The 24,814-nt window shown below is 29.2% G+C and overlaps 1 protein-coding gene across 17 annotated transcripts in view; it reads right to left on the reverse strand.

Annotated features, from left to right (window-relative positions):
* The window catches only part of LOC142324946 (uncharacterized), a 113,201-nt gene extending 89,079 nt beyond the window's left edge, over nucleotides 1-24,122 (reverse strand). For 4 of the 17 annotated variants that reach the window (XM_075366159.1, XM_075366140.1, XM_075366149.1 and 1 more), the window contains exons 1-2: nucleotides 23,771-24,121; nucleotides 3,995-4,086 (exon numbers count right to left, since the gene is read on the reverse strand). The gene's annotated coding sequence lies outside the window, so the exon portion shown is untranslated. Of the gene's footprint in view, nucleotides 1-1,256; nucleotides 1,510-3,994; nucleotides 4,087-15,177; nucleotides 15,364-23,770 lie in introns of all 17 variants that reach the window. The other 13 variants (XM_075366237.1, XM_075366205.1, XM_075366211.1 and 10 more) reach the window with 9 other exon arrangements.
* Nucleotides 24,123-24,814: the final 692 nt, after the last annotated feature.

A 24,814-nucleotide genomic window follows, 5' to 3' on the forward strand; every position in this document is an offset into this window, starting at 1 on the left:
AAATTAAATTATCTTTATTTGAATTTAGTGTTATTCATTTAGAGAAAAAGGTATTTTTCTTTTACTGCAATTCAAAATACACCGGTTATTATTTCTATATAAGAAACTATCATTTTATAACAAGATTATATCTAGGTAAAATATTTTTACAACAGAATTATGTAGACCAGTAATAACTACAGGAACTTCTGAATACTAAATAATATTTCAAAAATGTCTCAAGTTTTCTTTAAACATTCATGAACCCAAAATCACTTATGTAAAATGAGTAAGAATACTTATAAAAATAATGCAATACACATATTTTGATTAGCATTCTTCAAATTTTGTTAAGTGAGGGGTTGAGGTAGCTAGTCAACTGGAAGTGGGGGAAGGCCACCCACTAATTAGATGCAACAAGATGCAGCCTAAATCTCATATTTATTTGTTTATTGAAAATAACTGATACCATTTCAATAAACAACAAAAACCTTTACATATACTTTTGTGGTACTAACATTTTCTTCTTTTTTTTAGTTCAAGTGGCTTTGCTCTCCTAAACTAGATTCTCTCTTGTTTCCTCAAATACATAAACTGAATTTTCTTTTTTTTATTTGAACAATTTGTTTTAATAAACTGCTTCAGAAAGCTAGTAAATAACTCAATAGTATCATAGATTTCTCTTGCATTTTCACATATCTTAGAACCTATGAATTAGCCTAAACTTTAATGTTGCCATTTACATTCTGTTATTTTTTAAAATACTACTAATTAATAACAAACTTTACTACTAATTAAGGACAAATAAACGTATATTGGTATTAAGAATTATATGTTAATATCAAAAATATTCATTGTGAACCCCCTTGGCCTCCTACAGTGAACAAAAGATTATTAAGGTTTAAAAAAAAAATTTCATTAAAATATAGATACTAATAGGAAAATAAAAAACTGACTGGTTTCAAGCTTTAACATATGCCACTAAGTTGCAAAAAACCTGAAATATTGTATTCTTTTTTTTTAAAAAAGTGTTCTCCATACACAGGCCAGTAAATTATTGATTCACATCATATTTCCTTTTTTTTCAAATCTATTAAATAATTTTCTCATAAACCTGTCACCATAGCCTTTCTGTTTTTCAGGTCAGCTAATCGGTATTCTTTGTGCCTATTATGTTTGTAAAAATCAAATTTTTTATATATTTGCTGTATATAATGTAGCTAAAAGATAGAAAAGACAAAAAAGAAAGAAAAACAAAGATTGTATATTAGGTGTACCTCATTGAAAGTCATCAGTGATATCTGCTGTTCTAAAAATAGTGCTTGATATTACTACAAAGTAGATTACTTTTCAAGCTGGCTAAACCTTTCACAATCAATTACAATTGGCAATTTCGCTCGAATCTTATTTCAATATTCCTTTTATTAATTTAATTTCAATAGAGAACGCAATTTGTTAACTTGGGTACAAATTGAGCATAGTCTACTTTTTAGAGAACTAATGGTCTTCTTTAAGTAATTCCATTCTGAGCTACAGAATTAGAAAGAAAAGAATTTTAAAAAGGAATTATAATTGTACCTGAGAATAAAGTTTTATATAATTTTTAAGAACTGTTAACAGTCATGATTTCAAAATTTATCAATGCATAATGTTAATTTTAGTAAATATTTTTTTTTTTTTTTTATTTTTTTTTTTTATTATTATTATTATACAATACATCAACTGTTATATTTAAATGGTTATGGTTCAATCAATTTCAGATTTTTACCAAGAGAGAAAATTATTACAAAAAATCAAACAAATAGTGATTTTATGAAAGTTTTAATTTCCTATTTTTTAAAATAATTATGTAATAATAAATGTGTATTCAATTTTACAGTTTAAAGTTGGTGTATCTTAATGATATTTTAAACATCATTATCCATCATCTTACAATTTTCAATTTTTTTTTTTAATTGTATTTTTATTTTACTAATTGTTAATTTATATCAATCTGTGAACAAGAAAAAACACAATTCTCATTATCTTGCATAAATTATGATCATTCTTTGTCACTTCATTACTTGCATGAGATAAAATCTATCATGAGATAAGGTAAAATCTGTCTACAATGTATAACAAGATTTTTTTTAAGATCCATCAGTTTTCAAAATGGCAAAATTTAAAAATCTCAAATTCTAAATTTAAAAAAAATTATTCATTTAAAAAAAATTAAAAATAAAAATACCAGTATAAAAAATACCAGTATTAAATTAAAAAACAAACCATTTTTAATATTTATATCAAAACACTAAGGTAAATATTATAAATTAATAAATAATAATAAATAAATAATATCAAAATAAATATGAATAGATAATTAAAATTCATTGCCTATTTATTCATTCATTTATTTAACCATATTCCATAAAATAATTTCATTCAAATCAATGTTTACATTATTTTCAAATTAGTATGAAAAAATAATAATAAAAAAGAGTTCATGTTAAAAGTTAAATTAATAAATTTGATCTGAATATTGATTTTAAAACATTCAAATTGTTTTCAATTTGTATGAAAATGGTATAAACTCTTCATCTATTGTATTACCTATGAGAGAAGGCAGTGTACTAGAAAACTATTCCTAACTATTCTGTGAGCCTCTATAATTATTTCCAGGTGAAAAAAATAATGTTTTTTTTTCCATAATAAAGAAATTTTTCTTACTCTGATGTTTTGTTGCAATTCAGTAATAATAAATATAATGTGTGGTTCTTTGAAGTTAGATTTTCTGTTAATCTATTGTTCTTTTCCTAAGTTCTTTAACACGTATTAGTTTTTTTTATTTTCTTCTGCCTATTTTAATAGATATTTGATATCAATCTTAATACTACAGAAACATCAATCATAAAATGAACCAAATAAGCAAAATCAAGGAAAAGATAAGATTTTAAATGTTTCTGTATATGATTTATGATGTTTCTTTAACATTAAAATTGATATCAAACATCTATTAAGATAGTGAGGGCATAATATGTAAATTTACAGCTATCTGCGATTCACTATAACGTAAAGAACTTTAAAGCAAAAAGAAAAAAATGTAAATAGTATTGAAATGACTGAGTAATGTAATTTGAAAACAAATTATACTAGTAATAACAGAATTTAACTTATTTTTACATGAAGACATATTATTTTATCCTGGAATACCTTTATATTTCACTAGGAATGAATTCAATACATAGAAAATTCTAAATAATAGGGGAAAATTTACTACAGATTTACTGCAGCAGTCAGTCTTTGCTTGAAACAGCAATCTAATAACTAATCTACAGTATCAATGATACATTTTATCAATAAATAATGGCCTACAGTTCAAATGAGAAAAATAGAAATAGGAGTCTGGTGGTGATGGTGAGCCAGGATTACTTTATCTCTAGGCAGGCAAGTTGAGTATCTGTGTATTTCGTAGCTTTAGCCATTAAATTGAAATATGTGTACATAAACGCACAATAAAAAACATAGTTTTGGGCAATATTGTGATACACCCTCTCCAAGATAAAAACTCAAATTCTCCACTTGTTACATATAAAAATAAGCAGCCAGTAGAATGATTTAAAAAAAATAGAGTTTAGAAGCCATTCACTGGCCTACTTAAAGAACAAAGTGTATAATTTTTAATTTACTGGTAGTGCATAATTTGATTCCAGTTGTAACAATTTCACGTGATACTAATGCGATCAGACATATGATGCTTTATAAAAGTATTCCATGAATAAAAAAATCCTACTGAAAAAAAAACAGGCAAGTTTTTTTCAATAACTTGTGTAGGCTCTCTTTCAATTTCTTTGAAGGGCTCTCTTTCTTTCAAATTCTGTGTAGGCTATACAGAATGATGTATTACATCTTAACTAATCAACTGTACTCTGTTAACATGAAAAGGTATTTGAGTTTAAGTAATTATGTGTTTTTACATGAATTTTTAAATACAGCTGAAATAACATTAATAATTAAATACAAAAGATAACATAACTACCTCTCTCTTAGTTTTCACTGTTTAATAGAATACTCTAGTAAACTAAGTTGCTTATGTTGTGCACTCATCTCAACACTCCACAAATCAAAAATCTGAAAAAAATTATGAGTGTCTATAAACTACATGTATATATAATATTTCATAATACCTATACTAATAACCTCAATTTTCTGAAAAAACATCAATAAAACTTCACATGGATACCTTTTTTAGGCTTAAAGCACATCTAAACAACATTTAATTTTTGCTAGTATATGGTACATCTCTAGAAAGATGGATCCAATGGCAATACTAATCCTGGCACTCAATATGCTTATATCTGACACTGGAAATGCTTACATTGTATGTCTGTTATAACCCCAGCAAAAGAAATATAATAATTACATCAGGAATTTGAGGAGAATTTGAGGTTTGGTATCAGGTCATTCCATTCTACTTGGCATCCTGAAAATATTGAATTAAGTTAGATTTAAACATCCAATTCTCAAATTGGTAAAGTACAATTTTGTTGAAAAATCATCCCAGCTTAGATTTTCATATGAATGAATCCATTTAATTATAACATAACACTTTGTGTTTACACACTTATTGTAGACATCTGAAGCATAAACCTGTATCTAAATAAAAATTTTACTTAACATTATTAACAGAAATAATAAAATCTCTTGGAAAATTTATATTATCAAACTTTTCAATTCATAATAGCTGAAACAAAACAAGTGATGTGGAAATTATTTGGGGCTGTTGAAGTTATAACAAGAATACAGTATCTTTCTTGATTTTTATCACAAGTTTTTAATTCTTTAAATTGAGAGGGATAGAGAAGGATTGTTTGTAATGATTGACTAGAAAATGCTATTTCAAATACCATTTAAAATCAAGTACTGTTTTGAGTACTAATAACAATTATCGGTAGTGGTAACCAAGCATTTTTGCGTTGAACTTTGAATCTGTTCTATCAGTATTACTTATATGCATGTGATATTGGAAAATGCTAAACCATTCTGTAGAAAATGACAAAAAGTCAAATTCTTACCAATAAAACCGAAGTTATGTAATGGCTAGACATATATTTGCTGGTTAGCAATTTGAACTTCGTTCTGAACTTTATTTAATGTTCACTGTATTAATTTAATTTTGTTGTCGAAGTGAAATTGTTAAATTTAGTTCATAATGAGCAAATTCTAGTGTTCTCTAAAATTTATTTAACAATTTATACGATTAACATCAACAAAGATGGCATTTAAGAAGTAGTACGAGTATATACGAAGTCTCACCAGGCGTTGTTCCTACGAGTGAAGCATAACAGTCGACGCTCTTACCAAAAGCCGTAGAGCTTGCTGTCGCGATCTTATAATCTGAATATGTGTATGGTAAATCAGTCAATTTATAATACAATTATTTAAAATCCACAAACATCTTGTACATCAACATTTGACCCCCTTCTAGATCCTCATATGGATAAAAGTTTGAATACTTTAATATTTTTAACGTTACCCGAATCAAACTCTGACCCGTTCTTTGTAGCTTTATTTAATCTATCGGTTTGAAAGCCTACAATAACATATCGAGGTTTGTCTAATTGTGATGATGTTTTTACATTCCAAGTTACAGATTTTGTTTGTGGGACTGTTGGATTGTGATGAAGTTCCCAACTTCTAAATTGTATACGCAACTCTATTTTTTTTCTCTCAATTTAGCCAATTCCAATAGATATTGACTCGAAACCTTTAAATATGGTACAAGCCATGCATTATCTGTTATTTCTAGTTTAGATTTATGATCTGAAACTGTGGTCAATATTGCGTTCACATCATCACTAGTACGTTTCAATAATAATTCTTGTCTGTTGTTTATAATTATTTTTTATAGTCTTCAGCAAAACCCAACAACATTGATAGGGGTATGAATAAAGTAAAACACCATCATTGTCCATATTAATTTTATTTGTCCCATTAACCCACCCGGCTTGTTCCAACAATAGAATCGAATTATTTGTTACTGAAATCACATTTTTCATAATAGAGATCACACCTACGTTTCTCGTGCTGGCCACCTCTTGCCCATTTATGTTATAAATTATCTCATCGAATAGAAAAGCACCCGCAAAATTAACTAATTCCGATGTTGTTAATTTTTATTGTTTTCACCTACAAGTTTCACACGAATACGTAGACAACTATCACCCGGAACTGTATAATCATCCAGTTGATTTATTCTTATTATAATCTTATCACCCGTTTTAAAATTATTTTCAAATGGGGTGTGTTTGTGTATTTGTTTATGTTAACGATTCGTCTGTAGACGCGACTTTTTTAACATTTATATAATTCATATTTCAATCTATATAATAAAAATCATTTTTTTTATTTCAATAATTTATTGGTACTTTTTAATTTCCCCCCAACAATTTCAAATCCTGGAGATTTTAATTTCTTAATGCTTTCCTCTGTCAATTTATACGTTTTTTAAACTCAACATCATCATCGTCACTTATATATGGCATTTCTAATAAAAAGAAAAAATCAAATTATAATTATTTATTTACATTCTCTCAATACCAACGACATGCTTACTCGTTCGCCACGTAAATTTAATAACTGATCTTTTTTTCATCGGTCAACTTTATTATTAAGTTGACAATTTCTTTTTCATTTACTGGTACAAATGTAATATAAAATGGACATTCTTCAATCACATCACCAGGATCGACACTTAGTGGAAAATCATACAAAATGCTATCTTGTTTCTCGTTTTTGTATACACCCGAAATAATATTACATTTTACACGTATTACATTTACAGGAACTATATTTATTATTCGATCTGAATGATGTGTTAGATTTGGTTTGAGAATTCTTAACCCACAACCCAAGAGTCAATCTGCCAATACTTGAATCTTTATCTGAAAAATCTATCCACACAGTGCTTTTAATTTCACATTGTAACATATTGGTGTTAGCTCGCAAGGTGATGGATTTTTTAATTTTGTTCATTTCGTTTTGTATAGATTCACCAATATCTTCAATTTCATAACTACCCGTTGGTATTGTTATGTAATTTTTCTTTGTAAATTCATAATTATTATCATCTTTTTTAACGTCCTTGTCGAATGCATAACACAATTTATTATTTTTGTTCTCTTCAACATTTGGAATAGTGATGGCCGTCATCAACCATTTTAATCCCAATTCATATTGGCCTTTTGAAAGGTCTATTGGAGAAAAAAATGCTTTTTTAATCAACGAATCGTTTCCATCAATCAATAACAAACACGACATATCTAAAATAAGAAAAAATTAAAATTAAAAATATATAATTTATTCAGATAAAAATTCTAAACACAATCGACCACAAAATTACATCATCATCGGCTTGATATCTGTTATAATTGTACGTTAGATTAGATTTTCCAAAATAATTCATCAATTCTGGAGGTGGTTGTATGTTTCCTATACTATCAAAATAATTTACATTTTTATAAATTTTTCTAAAGCAAACCCAATGTGTACCACGACCCATTGAAATGTCCAAATTGATTATATCACAGTCATTTTTTCTAATCTTTTTTGGAAAAGTATCCAACATAAAAACACCTCTAAAATGTGGAATTTTCAATTGTTCTGCATACTCAATCAATTCGTCGTCATATAAAGCATGCCTCGGTATTGAATAGATTTTTTTTACTCTACCCCCAAAAACTTTAATTTCATCGCATTTGTTACAGCATAGGCAGCCGCTCTTTCAGTCAAACTACTATCTGGGGAAATTACACGTTCCCAAGCTCGCTCAGCAAGTACTTCATCAGCTTGTGCTCTGGTTTTGGTGTCTGAATATTTTGAATAGGCTATGTCATGCATCATCCAATTTATTAACGCCTTTATCTCCACGTTTTAATCGTTTATCTAATTTCGTGCCGGGCCAACAATGCAGTGCATTACAACCTGGTATGTGTGCTTCAACTGGTAATAAATCTACAGCTTTATTCACCACGGAACCAATAATACCACGTCCTTTTTTTCGTCTTCTTCTTGTTCATGTCTATATATTAAAAAAATTAATTTCAATTTAAATAAATTATTGATATAAAAATTTAAATATAATATTTCTATTGTTTATCAAGTATTTTTAATTTAGTCATTTCATTTTCTCGAATCATTGCCCCAACAATGGATTTAATATGATTCGGGGGATGAGATCTTCTGTAATGCGACCGTTTAATTCATCGTCTATATATATACTTTGCAATTTTTTCTTTAAGAGGTTCGAGGGAATCTTTCATGAATTCAACAGTTGCATCTGCAAGTTTCATTTTTTCATCTATATATTTTTTAATGTTTACATCATGATTTGTTATCTCCTGATTTAATCGTTCTAAAGCCACAAACTTTTCACCGAGACTGTTTATGTATTCGTCAAACATAAGTTTACATCGTTTAAAATTCAAGGCATCCTTATCATCGATAGGATCAAATATATTACACAATCTATGATGTTTTATATCAAAATTTCCATCTGGTGTGAGTGAAAAACCTCGTTCTCCCCGTCGACGACCTTTGCCTAATTTTATTCGTGACATTTCTCTATATAAAAAAATTAAAAATTAATACTCAAAAATCTATTCAAATTCAACGCCTTTCAATTCTTTAATTATGGATATGATTTCATTTGAAACGCTCTTGTTTCCAGCGTCATATTCACCCACAACTGTATACAATCTATCTATCAACTCATTTGGATCGTCCCAGTATAAATATACTGGATTGTAATTGAATTGAGCATGTAACAACCCAGAACCACTAAAAGACGTGGATGGAGTTTTATATGGTGAGTAACTGTTCCTTTCAAAAAAAACCGTTTACCCAATCACTTCATTATATTCAAAAGATTTATTCGATTTCACTGTATCTGTATCATGTCGCACCATCAAATGAGCACCAGTATGTTTTAACATTTCACTATAAGCTTTCATATCTACTCTGTGAACCTTCTTCAAGTCTGGATTTTTATAAACTAACAACTTTAAAAAACCTGGTGTTGCTGGATAAATGAAATCCCCCAAATGAATTTTATCATTCATAAATTCAATTTTAATGTCACCTATGTGCAAGTATATGTATTTTTATCATACTTTACACCATACACATGATCTAGAGATACTTTTGGACCTGCTTTTAACATTTCCAAGTATGGTTTAATTATTTCAGTGTCGGAAAACTGACTGTTTTCTAATATAGACGTATATTTTGTATATATTCTAGGTTCTTTGTCTTGAGATTGTTCAGAGTGTAATGTTGTTTGTTCAGATAATGTTGAAGAGGCTACATCTTCTTCTTCATCATCTTGTTCCAACAAACTCTGTTCACACCAATCTTGATGTCTTTCTAAATGAAGTAACAATCTATCACCCAGTTCACGTCCTACTCTATCTATATAAATTTCTCCATCGGTTGGAGGTGGAGGAGGTGGTCTTGGTTTATCTACTTTTTCTTTAATTTCATTTATAGGATCTATTATAGGTTTGAAGCGTTTAGCAAATAAAACTTCTTCTTCAGCCAAACCCATCATAAAGGCATGTTTACGTTTAAAATCTTTATTAAGCTTATCGATTTCAATCATTTGTTTCTCCTTCTTCATTGTTCTAATAAGAAAAAAATAAAATTAAAAACGATTATTTTAATAACGTTCAACAATGATAAATTTATCGATATTGTTTCTATATCTACCTTTATTTTTATCTTTCTCTTTATCGATAACTAGAAAACTAATTGGTCTGTATTCCAAACTTGATCACACATCGGTTTAAAATCATCAAAAGACAAGTCAACGTTTACATGATCATCGTAAATGTGTTTTAAATTCAAATTGTCATTTTTGAATAAAATTAAAAAATTACAATTGTCATGTACGAGTTATTTTGGTATTTTAGTATGTTTGTGCTAGATAAAAACAATCAATTTTATTGTGACGACCTCTTGCAATTATTTTGTTTCTCTTTGATTACATCATCAAAAATCATTATTGAATGGGGTTCAATAGCTTCTGGTTGAGGAACTTGCTCGTCTTCAATATATTCATAATAACCCATTCCAGGATTCATCATCAAATTTGATAATATTCTATAGAGAAGTTGATGTGATTTTGAGAAAATGTACACGTTTTTAAAACTTATTCCGTTCTCTTGAACTAAAAGATTAAAAACTACATTTGTTTTACCACAATTCGATGGACCGCATATAATACATCTAATAGTGTTTGGTAAAAGAACTATATTTATTTTGTTTTTTGAATGCATATCCCCTCATTGCGTTCACAATGAGGAATTTTGTTTTCTGTTGTTCTTCCTTCATATCTCTCTAAATATTTTTAAAAATTAAGAATTATTAAAAAGTTAAACATCAATTCCAGTGATTGATCAACATCAAAAATAATTTTTTATAAATCATAATCAAATTGTTTTCTAAGCGACTACATCATCAATAACACAGAGAATCTTCATCTAAAACAGTGATCCTTTTATGATAACAGCGATAATATATTTTCAAATGTATTTCTTCGCGATCATTATCTATATCATTAGTAATAGAATAGAACGAATCAACTGTAGATTTAATTTTAGAATCTATCTCCATCAGCCTATATTTATAATCATCATATCCTAAAACGAAAGAATGTTTAAACTTAGACTTTGAAAGAACAGAATCGTATTTATAAATATCGACAATTGGAAGCATCATCTATATATATAATATATATATATAAGTTGTATATATAAACAAGTGATTTTTCAATAAACTATTGAATGTGTACAAATTTCATTGACATAAATTAATTTAATGAAGTTACATATATTTCGAAAATAGCGGTTCTAGTTAAAGTAGCTTTTGATAAATGATTTTCAAGTTTTTTTTTTCTAAATGACTACACCATCAATATCATATTTATCAAAAATAGTGTCGCATATACAAACTACTTGACGACAATCTATTTTCAAATTTATTGTTTTATCTAAATTATTATTATCAATAATAGAAGAGATCGAATCAATTAACACCGTTAGATTGAATTCATCATCATTATAGCGATTTATACATTCATTATATTCAAATGTAGATGATGAATTTGGTGAAACAATTTTATTATTACGAAGCTTCATTTTGGTATCTATATAAAAATTAATTTTTTTTATTCAAATAGACAATGATAATAGTAGGTTTTTTGATTTATTTACAAACTCTATAATCGAGTAAAAAAATTAAAAATATTTCAATTAATATTTTTAAATTTTCAATTTATCGAAAATATTAAACATTTTTGTAATTTCACAAAATAATTAAAAATATTTTATTGTTGTTTAATATTAGTACAATAATTTAAAATTTTCAATTTATCGAAATTAAACATTTTTACAATTTTATAAATAAAGGATTAATTATTATTCACAAAAATTAGTCGGCTGGAATTCCAGCCAGGAAAATATCCTATATAAAGTGAATCCAAGGGACAAATCCATTATATTTAGTAATTTCTGGTTTGTAGATGAAAATAATAGAATATTATTAGTCATTCAAACTTTTCAATTTATTGATTACTTTTTAATTATTTATTATAGGGATCGAGGGTCAATCCTATTGTTAATATCTATCTTTCACTGAAAATAAAAAAAAAACAATTATTATAATGAATGATTGAGAGTCATATATAATGAGAAGAATTCCCAATAACACACATCTATTATCTCTAAATAAAAATAATTTTTTTTTTACATCAACTATAAAATATTAATGTTAAATATTTTTATTTATTATATAGATTAGTAAAAATGTCTAATATTTTCGTTAAATTGAATAGTTTAAATTATTGTAATAATATTAAAAATATTACTGAAATTATACACAATAGGCGTTATAGAATTGAAAAAGTCGAGTTTATAAAAACAAAAACTGGTGATTCAATTATAGCATCAATTGAAGGATTTGGAAAAATATTTTTACCATAAAGATTCATTGAACTTACACTATCAGATTTGAATGAAATTAATAATTCTACAGAAGTTTATATAACTTATAAGGGTATGAAAAAAATGTCCAATGGACATAATTATCATAATGTAGAGTTTACATGTGGTAATTTCTTTTCTATCATATATTCGTCAATTTCTTTATCTCCATATGGAAGTATATCTATAAGGTTTTCTAACACGAATCTTTTGTCATCATATGGAGAGAGAGCTTTGTTACACGGATAATTTTATTGTGATATTTGGTCATCATTACTTTCAGCGATAGTGTAATATATCACTGATTATATTTTAATGTAAACAATAATGATTATTTACGTCTATAATGTCAGTTTAAACTTCCAGATCATTGTTATTTCTTTATTAACTATTCATCATATTATAAATAAACAAAGGGCGTATCTCGAAAACGGTCCTAGCCCAATACTAACGCGATTTTGAAAGGCTTAACCGAAAGGGAACTTTACAACTTTCTGGAATGATAACTGCTAGTTTCATGCGCCTAAGTCCACCCATTCTCGAGATACGCCCTTTTCTCACAATATTTTTGCATTTGATGATGAAATAAAATAAAAATATGTTTTTATTATCTAGTAACCACTCGGTTAACAGTTCTGATCACTTTTAAATTTATAACAATGTTTTGAAAAAAATCGGGCATCATTACTTTCAACAAAAGCGGGATGTTAGGTGATATCCCTATATATCATATATTTTATACCATTATAAAATGACTGATTCACCATACACATATTCAGATTATAAAAACAGATATCTCTTACACATGATTGATCGTTCACGACAAGATGAATCGATAAAAATGGGTGTTATTGATTTAAAAATTAATATTGAAGTTGAAGAGAATTTTAAACCCAATACAATCGCGTATTATTTATTAATATATGAAAATATAGTGGCTTACTCACCGTTAACCGGCAAAGTAATAAAACAACCTTCATAATTAGTTTATAGCATGAAATTTTAATTATTTTTTTGTAACACAGAATTGTGCTTACTACACGCTTTCCTGGTGAAAATTTAACTAGAAAGAGGGGGTCGCTCTCCTCAGGTTATTGACCAATCAGCGCTCGTTAAAAAAAAACCTTACATACAACCACACCCCTACGGCCCGTGACAGAAAACCTTATATAAAACCACATGTGGCGCGGTAAGGGGGTGTGGCTGTATGTTGGGTTTCTATACTACTAGATTTTTTTAAAAATAAAACATAGTTTGTCAAATGTTTATCGAGATGAAACTAATTAAATTTATTAATTTCTCAAACAACATACCGCTGATATGTTAAATGAATAAATTAACAATTAATATAATCCACCTTACCAGCACGTTGATACGTTCTCTAAATCGTTCGGGACAACAATTCCAAACGTAAAAATTTCAAGCTTAAGTATAACGTTTCATCATTATTAATTCGTAAACATTATCTTACTAGTGAAATTTTTTAATATTAGTAACATTACTTAGTTACTTAAACAACTTTGTTAATTACAATGTAAATAAAACATTGTACAATAAAAACCAGTTTATCTAAATATTCAAATAAAAAAAAACAAAATATCACGAAGCAATTTACAAGTTTAAAATAAAAATTTCAACAATAAAACACGCTACCATTATTTCTTCTTAGGAATACACTCAACGATTATTATCGTTACTATACATTAAGCTTTTATTATTTAAAACATACTTGCAACAACGTTACAATGAATTACCTTAGATTTTAATATTTACGCACTGAAAATAGTAGATCCAGAGGGATACGCGGGTGTTTATTAGCAAGTGCGCAAGCTCAGATCGGCGTTTTCAGTAATTCGGTCGACCTGAACTTGTTTCTATTTGCAGTGATCAATGATATTGTTGGGATTATTGTTATTATAATTTTTAAGACAGAAATGTAAAAAAAAATCTGAAATATTTATATTCAGTCGCTACGTTATAGGTCAGGAGTAAACTTTGAAACCAAAAATACAGCGTCACTGAAAAAATTACGGATTTGTGTTTGCATTATAATAAAATATTTCGGTGTATAGTTTTTATTAACCTTCATATAACTATAAAATCCATGTCTACCATACATACGTAATAAAAATATATTCCGATCGCATTTGTTATTTGTCTTTCAAGTTACACATGCAATAACATTTATTTCTGTAGCGGAGATTATTAGTTCTGTAGAGATATTACAGCATTTATAGTTATTTTATGGCAGTGGTTTTACCTATTCTGGTAGAATTGTTGTTATCGTCTCGCAGAACCATATTTTGTATTATTCTTCCATTTCTTATGCGAAGTCTTGGGTAAAGTAAAAAAATTTTTTTTTTACTTTCTACGATTTTGTAACCCGCTTTATAAAAATCGTGTTATAAATTTAGAATGAAATCGGTTACAAACAGGAGAATTATACCAAATGACTCTGCAAGATGTTTCTCGCTTAAAAACTTACGGAAATGAATAACATGGATTTAAGTTAAACATGCTCATTTTAACTGACGTATCGGGCCAAGCATTACAATTTCTTCAGTTCACTGTTGGAACACCGTGCCTTCATATCATTTTTTTTAAATATAAATTCTGGATCGGCAAAGACTTTAAACTTTTGTTTATTAATATAAGAAAATATACATATATTTTTGTATGTCTTTTTGTGTAAATATGCACAAAAAAAAATCTAGTATGCAAATGCGGTTAGGTGTATTCGATAATACACGTAGCGTGTATGTACTAAACGGGAACGTGGGTGTGCACCTGGTGTACTCATATGCATATTCTAAATAATAAAATCACAAATGTTTAGTCCGTGTTTTTGCAATGCATTAATTTTAGTTTGAGAATAACGGCGCTTACTTCATATTAACATTTAATGCTTTGTATATTAATGACAAACGTTTTACATTAGTAATATTTGTAAAATTGTAAAGCATTAAGTAAAATTCAGTGAATAATGTAAGTCCCTTTTTTTAGTGTCAAATTTATATATATATTTTTTTTTTAAATAGCATGGAATCTAATATAATTCTAAAACTGATTAATTCCATGATACCAATTGCGCTCTAAAATAAAAGTTTAACTTTCCTGCCGCTAACATGAGGGGGTCGATCTAAAACACAAAATTACACTGAAAAATGATAAAATCAAAACGCACCTGATAATCAATCAATTAAAAAAAATATATAGCTTCAATATTTCAATAACAGGAAAAATAATGAAGCGATGAAACGAGAATGTTCCAGTTTTACTAACTATTTCAGAAATCAATGAAATCCACCAAACAGTTTGACGGCGCCAGCAGTTTTAGTGAAAGGAAGGGAGATTCGTTTTTTGCAAGTAACTGTAAAGGTAGACATTTTATATAAAAATTAGATAAAAACTATAAAAAAGTTGTTTTTTATATAAACATTAAACTATTACATAAAAGATATTTAACAGTAAAAAAATAGTAAAGGAGTATTTTCCTTTATTTATTCGCAAAGAAGGGTTTTAAAATACATAATGTACATCTGTTAACATCATAAAAAAATTCCACATTGATTATTTTTTTAAATACTTTATTCCTATTAAAGTTAGTTGGTTTTGCATGTTGATGAATAGGCAATACTACTTTAATCACAGATTTTCATTTCTACATGCACCAATTGTTCTCAACACAAATTTTTTGTAACAATTAGCAGATACTGCTAATACCTGTAAAAATTCAAAATGACCAAGAAATCTGTTTAATAAAACAATAGTGCCCCATAATTTCAGAATACTTATTTGCCTGTTAAGTAAGAGAAAAACTAAAGTACTTAAAATGAAATACAATTTATAAACCTCACATATCGCATGAAAGATCGAAAATTAAATTACTTAAAACATAATTTAAAATTTACCATAAAAATTAAGAAAATTTTAAAAATCACAGTAATGCGAGGATTATCTTTGTGACAAAACAAGAATTTTCTTGTGTAAAGAAAAGTTTAATTCCTATAATTTTAAATTTTTTTTACAAATAAATGTAACATTGGTAAAAAATTATAAGAAAGTTTTAACAGAATTTTATGATGCAGAATACATTATAACCTAAAGTTTTCTACAGATTCTTAGCCTTTCATAGTAAAGAATTGTTTTATTATTTTCTAATTAACGGCCATTCTAGTAAAAACACAAAAATTAAGCTCCAAACAATTTGGAATTTTATTCTTTTAATTCTGGGCCAGGGTCTGATTTATTCTAGAAAAAATTTAGTTTTGAAACATATAAAATGATTGGAAAACTACGTTCAATATCAATTAAAATGTTTTTGTAGTGGCTTGGCTTTAAAAAAAAAAGGTGCCCGACTTCACATGTGCAGCAGTGTTTACACTCACTGCGAATAAGTATATAGGACAGTACAGTCGAAAAGGTTAGGTACTCTTGGAATCGGAATAGTCATTCTCAAGGTCACTAGCAACCCAGGTCAGGGTCACTAAGGTATGAGTATTTTTCATTACATCCTTTTTTTTAACTTACAATGGTTCAACTGTCTCATCAAATCTTGCAACCCTAATTAAATACATTTCCCGACGACATACAATGGTGAAATTTTATACAGCGACTTAAGTAAGTCGCTAATATTGACGTAAGTCAATATTATTATAATACATGCGGAACATCTTGAGCAAGGGAGCTGAATAAAGTGTAGCTATCAATCCGATTGATTTTGACTGTCGATTAAATATGAGTAAACAGATTAGAAGGCTGTTGAAGCGGATTTCAATATAACTGGTGTAAATTTACCTTCTAAAATTTATGAACGCTAATCGTCTGATTTAGTTATAAGTAACTGGTATCGCTTATACAATAATGAAAACTAATCATCCAGATTATAATATAGAATAAAACTGCATATAAATATTTCATTGTTTGCTAAAGAATTAAAACAACTAGAGATAAAATTTGTCAGTTTAAATACTTATATAAAAAAAAAAATTAATAAAATTAACATTTACAAGAAATTTCATAACTTAAAAGAATTTAATCTGTTCAAATATGATTTCAAACAACTCAGTTCTGTAGAGGAAATAAAAAATTGAATAACATAATTCCTCGGAAATTATTTTAAAATAGAGATGTCTAAAGACACCAAATCTCGGCAAGCACGCAGGGCAGGAAACAAACAAAATTCTACAGCGATAAGATGGAGACAGCGACTTAGCATAAGAGACGGTTAGAGAAAGCGCGTCAAAAATACTAAAAAAAGAAAGCAAATGAATACAAATAAGTCAAGCGGGCAAGACTGGATATGAATTTCTTTAAAATCCTTAATGATAACTGGAGAAATTACATTTAGAAGCGTAGAGCCATATTTTTAATAATAATACAAATACTTTTCGTATTGGCATTGTTACTAAAAATATGTACACGGCTTAGACGAGACTAAAAAGGCCTTCTTGGACTGGCTTTACTTGATTTGGATTGAATCCTTATTGGAATCAATGACCTCAATGGATTTTTAGAATTCTAATAAATAAACTCGTTTATTTGTAACACTTATTATTAATTCCAAAATTTTAAAGTTTTTGTTTTAAAAATAACCGACAAAAAATGCTAACATGTAAAAAAGTTAAATGTTAAAAATGGTCCGACTAGGCCGTTTTTATTAAAAAATTGACGCAAATTAAAATCATTAAGTTTTATTTAATACCGAATAAATGTTTCTAAGATAAAAAAAAATGTATTATTACATTTTTAATTAAATTGCCTAGCAACAAACAAACCTGATCTAAGATAAACCTCATTCTTTTCCTCTACCGGTAACGATAAAGGACGTTAAGAATATTTAAAAATGATCGAATCATTGGTTATTTTTTACTTTGATCTAATACATTTATTTAATAAATAACGTGCTCGTAACTTTACTAAATGTTTTGAAACCTTTATTAAATGTTTTTTTCCATCCTATTAATAGGAATGAATATAAATTAAATAGTCTGAAACTTTAGTTACTTTGGTCATTGAATTTTTAGATTTTTTTAACAGGTACGTATTGTTCTACCCGATTGTAATTTCTTTCCAATGCTTAATAGTAACTGGAAAAATTACACTTAGAAATGTACCATCAATATTTGTAATAATATCACCAATACGTTTCGTCGTGTTGGTGTTATTGTTCACAATATATGTGCGATGGCTTATCCGTCAACGCCTCTGACTTCTAATCTAACGTCATTAAATCTCTAGAGATTTAATGAAGTTCTATTAGACAAAAAGGTAGTTCAAAATTGGGATCAAGATTTGGTTTGAAATTCAGTTATAACCTATATGATGCTGTTACGTCTCAATGGCGGTTTCGACATCATGTGATGATGGGGAGGGGTTTTACTGGTAGAGCTTTCCCCTCTCCGACGAAAAAACCCAACTTATATATTATTAATTCCAAAACGTTAAAATTAAGTAATAAAGTACGCATTTGGATAAAATATAATCAACGAATTATTTATTTACACAATACAATAACTATGGCGACAGCCTTTTTTTTATTTTCAATAATAACCGACAAAAAATGTTAACATGTAAAAAAGTTAAATATTAAAAATGATCCGACTAGCCCGTGTTTTTATTAAAAGATTATCGCAAATTTAATACATTAAGTTTTATTTAATACCGAATAAATGTTTTCTATTGTATTTTTAATTCACTTGCCTAGAACATACAAATCTACTGAAATATTTTTAAGTCTCTAAGATAAACTTCGTTCTTTTCCTATACCAGGAACGATACGGGGGGGACGATACTTTCCCCTACTCATACGGAAAAAAAACCGATAAATTTAAATCCGGCGAAGTCACAAACACGAAGGCGTCAAATGTGGTAAAGTAAAAAAAAATCCGATGACTTTTTTTTGGAAGTTACTGCTAAACAGTAAATTCCAAGTAATCAGTAATAACGCCTAACAGTCTAGAAAAGGAAGTGCTAAAATGGCGTTATATAGCGCTGAGCGTTTCGAAAACTTTTCGGATAAAAGACCTTAATAGAAAAAAAATTTTACGAAATATATAGACCGGATTACCAGGACGGCCTCCTCTATGAATCATGAGATCTTGCCGTTGGTGAGGGGGCTTGAGTGCTCAGGGATACAGAGTAGCTGGACCGAAGGTGCAACCATATCGGAGAGGTATCTGTTGAGAGCCAGACTAAGGAATGATTCCTGAAAGAGGGCAGCAGCTCTTTCAGTAGTTGTTAGGGGCGTGAGTCAGGACGACTTAAACGGCCGTATCAACATCACTCAGTCCTCTGAGTACTGCGCAGCTGAAAGCAATGGAAAACTACAGCTGCTTTTTTTCCAAGAAAATGTGGCTCTCTGCATTTTCACATAGCAATAATGGAGGCGCCTTCCTTGGTAAAATATTCCGGAGGTAAAATAGTCCCCCGTTCGGATCTCCGGGTGGGGACTACTAAGGAAGGGGTCACCAGAAAATTAAAAAATAACATTCTACGAGTCGGAGCGTGGAATGTTAGAAGCTTGAAAAAGGTTGGTAGGCTAGAAAATTTAAAAATGGAAATGGGTAGGACAAATGTGGATATAGTAGGAATTAGTGAGGTTCGGTGGGAAGAGGAAGGCGACTTTTGGTCAGGTGATTTTAGAGTAATTAACTCAGCGTCAAATAATGGCCAGGCAGGAGTAGGTTTCGTGATGAACAAGAAGATAGGGAGGAGAGTGGAGTATTTCAAAACGCATAGCGATAGAATCATTGTAATAAGGTTAAAATCAAAACCTAAACCGACAACGATTGTTATCGTCTATATGCCTACAAGCGCCCATGATGATGATGAGGTAGAGTGTGTATACGAAGAGATTGATGAAGCAATTAAACACGTAAAAGGAGATGAAAATTTAAATAATAGTTGGAGATTGGAATGCAAGCATTGGAAAAGGCAAGGAAGGAAATATAGTGGGTGAATACGGGCTGGGCAAAAGGAATGAAAGAGGGGACCGACTTATAGAATTTTGCACGAAGTATAATTTAGTAATTGCCAACACCCAATTTAAAAATCATAATAGAAGAATATACACTTGGAAAAAGCCAGGCGATACTGGAAGGTATCAGATAGATTATATCATGGTTAAGCAAAGATTTAGAAATCAACTCGTTGACTGCAAAACTTACCCTGGAGCAGACATTGATAGCGATCATAATTTGGTGATAATGAAATGTAGATTGGGGTTTAAAAACCTGAAGAAAAGGTGTCAGATGAATCGGTGGAATTTAGAGAAGCTTGACGAAGAAGAGGTAAAGAAGATTTTTGAGGAGGACATCGCAAGAGGTCTGAGTAAAAAAGATAAGGTAGAAAATGTAGAAGAAGAATGGGAGAATGTTAAAAAGGAAATTCTTAAATCAGCACAAGCAAACTTAGGCGGAATAAAGAGAACCGGTAGAAAACCTTGGGTTTCAGACGATATATTGCAGCTGATGGATGAACGTAGAAAATATAAGAATGCTAGTGATGAAGAAAGTAAAAGGAACTATCGGCAATTAAGAAATGCTATAAACAGGAAGTGCAAACTGGTGAAAGAAGAGTGGATTAAAGAAAAGTGTTCAGAAGTGGAAAGAGAAATGAACATTGGTAAAATAGACGGAGCATACAGGAAAGTTAAGGAAAATTTTGGGGTACATAAATTAAAATGTAATAATGTGTTAAACAAAGATGGTACACCAATATATAATACGAAAGGTAAAGTCGATAGATGGGTGGAATATATTGAAGAGTTATACGGAGGAAATGAATTAGAAAATGGTGTTATAGAGGAAGAAGAGGAAGTTGAGGAGGATGAAATGGGAGAAACAATACTGAGATCTGAATTTAAGAGAGCATTAAAAGATTTAAATGGCAGAAAGGCTCCTGGAATAGACGGAATACCTGTAGAATTACTGCGCAGTGCAGGTGAGGAAGCGATTGATAGATTATACAAACTGGTGTGTAATATTTATGAAAATGGGGAATTTCCATCAGACTTCAAAAAAAGTGTTATAGTTATGATACCAAAGAAAGCAGGGGCAGATAAATGTGAAGAATACAGAACAATTAGTTTAACTAGTCATGCATCAAAAATCTTAACTAGAATTTTATACAGAAGAATTGAGAGGAGAGTGGAAGAAGTGTTAGGAGAAGACCAATTTGGTTTCAGGAAAAGTATAGGGACAAGGGAAGCAATTTTACGCCTCAGATTAATAGTAGAAGGAAGATTAAAGAAAAACAAACCAACATACTTGGCGTTTATAGACCTAGAAAAGGCTTTCGATAACGTAGACTGGAATAAAATGTTCAGCATTTTAAAAAAATTAGGGTTCAAATACAGAGATAGAAGCAATTGCTAACATGTACAGGAACCAAACAGCAACAATAACAATTGAAGAACATAAGAAAGAAGCCCTAATAAGAAAGGGAGTCCGACAAGGATGTTCCCTATCTCCATTACTTTTTAATCTTTACATGGAACTAGCAGTTAATGATGTTAAAGAACAATTTAGATTCGGAGTAACAGTACAAGGTGAAAAGATAAAGATGCTACGATTTGCTGATGATATAGTAATTCTAGCCGAGAGTAAAAAGGATTTAGAAGAAACAATGAACGGCATAGATGAAGTCCTACGCAAGAACTATCGCATGAAAATAAACAAGAACAAAACAAAAGTAATGAAATGTAGTAGAAATAACAAAGATGGACCGCTGAATGTGAAAATAGGAGGAGAAATGATTATGGAGGTAGAAGAATTTTGTTATTTGGGAAGTAAAATTACTAAAGATGGACGAAGCAAGAGCGATATAAAATGCCGAATAGCACAAGCTAAACGAGCCTTCAGTAAGAAATATAATTTGTTTACATCAAAAATTAATTTAAATGTCAGGAAAAGATTTTTGCAAGTGTATGTTTGGAGTGTCGCTTTATATGGAAGTGAAACTTGGACAATCGGAGTATCTGAGAAGAAAAGATTAGAAGCTTTTGAAATGTGGTGCTATAGGAGAATGTTAAAAATCAGATGGGTGGATAAAGTGACAAATGAAGAGGTATTGCGGCAAATAGATGAAGAAAGAAGCATTTGGAAAAATATAGTTAAAAGAAGAGGCAGACTTATAGGCCACATACTAAGGCATCCTGGAATAGTCGCTTTAATATTGGAAGGACATGTAGAAGGGAAAAATTGTGTAGGCAGGCCACGTTTGGAGTATGAAAAACAAATTGTTGGGGATGTAGGATGTAGAGGGTATACTGAAATGAAACGACTAGCACTAGATAGGGAATCTTGGAGAGCTGCATCAAACCAGTCAAATGACTGAAGACAAAAAAAAAAAAATACCAGGACGGAATTTATAAACTAAAAAGTGAAACTGAAATTTATAAAACTACAGAAAAAATTATAAAAACACCGTCCGGAGAAGACGATTACAATTTTTTACGGGTATTTATACAGAATGAGCGAAAACAGATTAACAAAACAAATATTTAACTTTTATAACAGAACAACTATTAAAACAGCCGGTTTAAAGAAGTCGAAAACGACCTTAAAATTGTAAAAATCTCCAAAGAAACCTGTTTAAATAGAGACAAAGTTAGAAAATGAATCAAAGAATCTAAGTTTACAGAAAATAAGGGTAACAGGAGTATAGGAAGAAAAAACCAACAGAATGAAGAAATTAAAAAAAATATTGGGGAGAAAAAAAGTTCCACAGTATAAAAATGTAACGCATACCGGTACTTACGTATTAACGCCACCGCAGCTACAGCATTATTTAAAAACAAAGTCAATCGGATTTTGGTGGAAAATGGGCAGATATAGAGTTTAACATAAATAAATATTTATTTTATAAATATAATTTAACCAAACTTAACCTACGATCGCTAACCTTGACTAATTAACACCGTAATTTTTTGAGTATTTATTTAATAAATTCAGTAATTGCAATTTGATTATTAATCATTGATTAAAGGTTAGCGAGCGAAGCTAGCGTAGGTTAAGTTTGGTTAAATAATATTTATAAAATAAATAAATATAAATAACCATTTATATTCTGTTTTGAATCTGTTTCGGATCATTTTCCACCGAAATCCGATTGACTACTTTGTTTTTAAATAAAGCTGTAGCTGCGGTGGCGTTAATACGTAAGTACCCTCATACACATATATTAGTTTTACATATACAATATTAAATTATATATATATATATATATATATATATATATTAACGTCATTACTATCAGAGAAAGCAACTCAGTGCTTTTTTTACATGCCTCACGCTCTAAAAAAGCTGTTCAGTTTAATGTAACAAGTCAATGTACCTTTCTTGCCAAGAGACAATGTATTATTGAAACACACCTGTAATCAGTATGTGGAACATAAATTTAACATTACTACCTTTAATAATTTTTTTATCAATGGAATGTATAATTATAAAGCTATTTTTAACTACACAGTTAGTACTAACACAAAATATATAACGAGTACTATGAAATTTTACATACTCATAAACCCATGAATAACGGCTTTGAAGTAGTAAAAATTATAATTATCTTTCAAATCAGGTATTTTAAAACAATAATTTTTACGTTGAAACTACGTTTCTCATCTTACTGTTTAACGAATAATATAGTCGTTCATATTATACGTTATTGCAATTAATGCAACAGTTAAGGTAATCCAGTTATTAATGCAATAGTTGCAGTAAACAATAGTATTTACTTACTAGCTTAATTTCAAAATACACAAATTATTTACTAACCTTGTTTAAATCACGAATGTACTTGGCACATACCGAATGTGGTATAATACCATTTAATACCACTAACACTCGCGTAACGGGCAACGGTTTCAGACGAATTGTATTTTAAATGGCATTATATTTAACTCAATAAGAAAATTATTTAACAAAAAATGTCTAATTGTAACGAACGTAAGATTGCGTAATTGAATATTTTCCTCAACACAATTCAGACGTCCGGCTACCTACTTCGTGTTCCTAAGCTCGCCACCGGACTGAATAGCAACCAATGTTTGAAGTGACGACATAGTGAAGTGAGTAAACTGATCGACGACAGAGAAAGAAGAAACGCAGTAACATCATCGTAATAATGTAACATTTTAATGGTCCCCCTCTCTACAAAGCACAAACAGCACTTTATTTTCTCCCAGCATTATTATTGCTCTCTTGATCCAAATTAAATGAGTTGCGCAAGATATGGTAATTTTCACTAATACAAGTGCCTTATAAGAGTTACCTTATTACTAAAGTAATTATTTTTTGTTACTAATGGATACCTAAATTATCAAGCATTTTTACAAGAATCTGAATAAAACGAAGTATTCAGTCATAAAAAATATGTCAGTTTGGTATTTTTCACTAACAGTAGCAAATTTTCTGAACATTCGTAAAAAAAGTGAAAAAGAAGCAAAAAAATAATTTATTCTAATAGTTACTGGGCATTTAATTCGTTTAGAAAAAAAACGAGTTATTTTAATCCCGAAATTTCTATTTAAGACTCGACTAAAGTAAAGAGAAGCCTTTGAGAATAACTATTAGAAAAACTGAACGATAGATAATCTAAATTAAAGCCTTGCTATTAATCTAAATTAATAGCAAGACATCAGGAACGTACCTGAACTTAGATTGCCATAACTTTTCAACTATTCATCATAAAGAGAAATGTATGCCAAATCAGATTTGTTTCTTTCTACATCTCATTATACAAAATTTATTCAAACAATAAATGCAATGTTTACATTTTCGAGGAAACATGGAAATTCGACCTTTACTCCATTTCCGGCT

The sequence above is a fragment of the Lycorma delicatula genome, chromosome 1 (assembly GCF_047948215.1).
Source record: "Lycorma delicatula isolate Av1 chromosome 1, ASM4794821v1, whole genome shotgun sequence".
Taxonomy (NCBI): domain Eukaryota; kingdom Metazoa; phylum Arthropoda; class Insecta; order Hemiptera; family Fulgoridae; genus Lycorma; species Lycorma delicatula.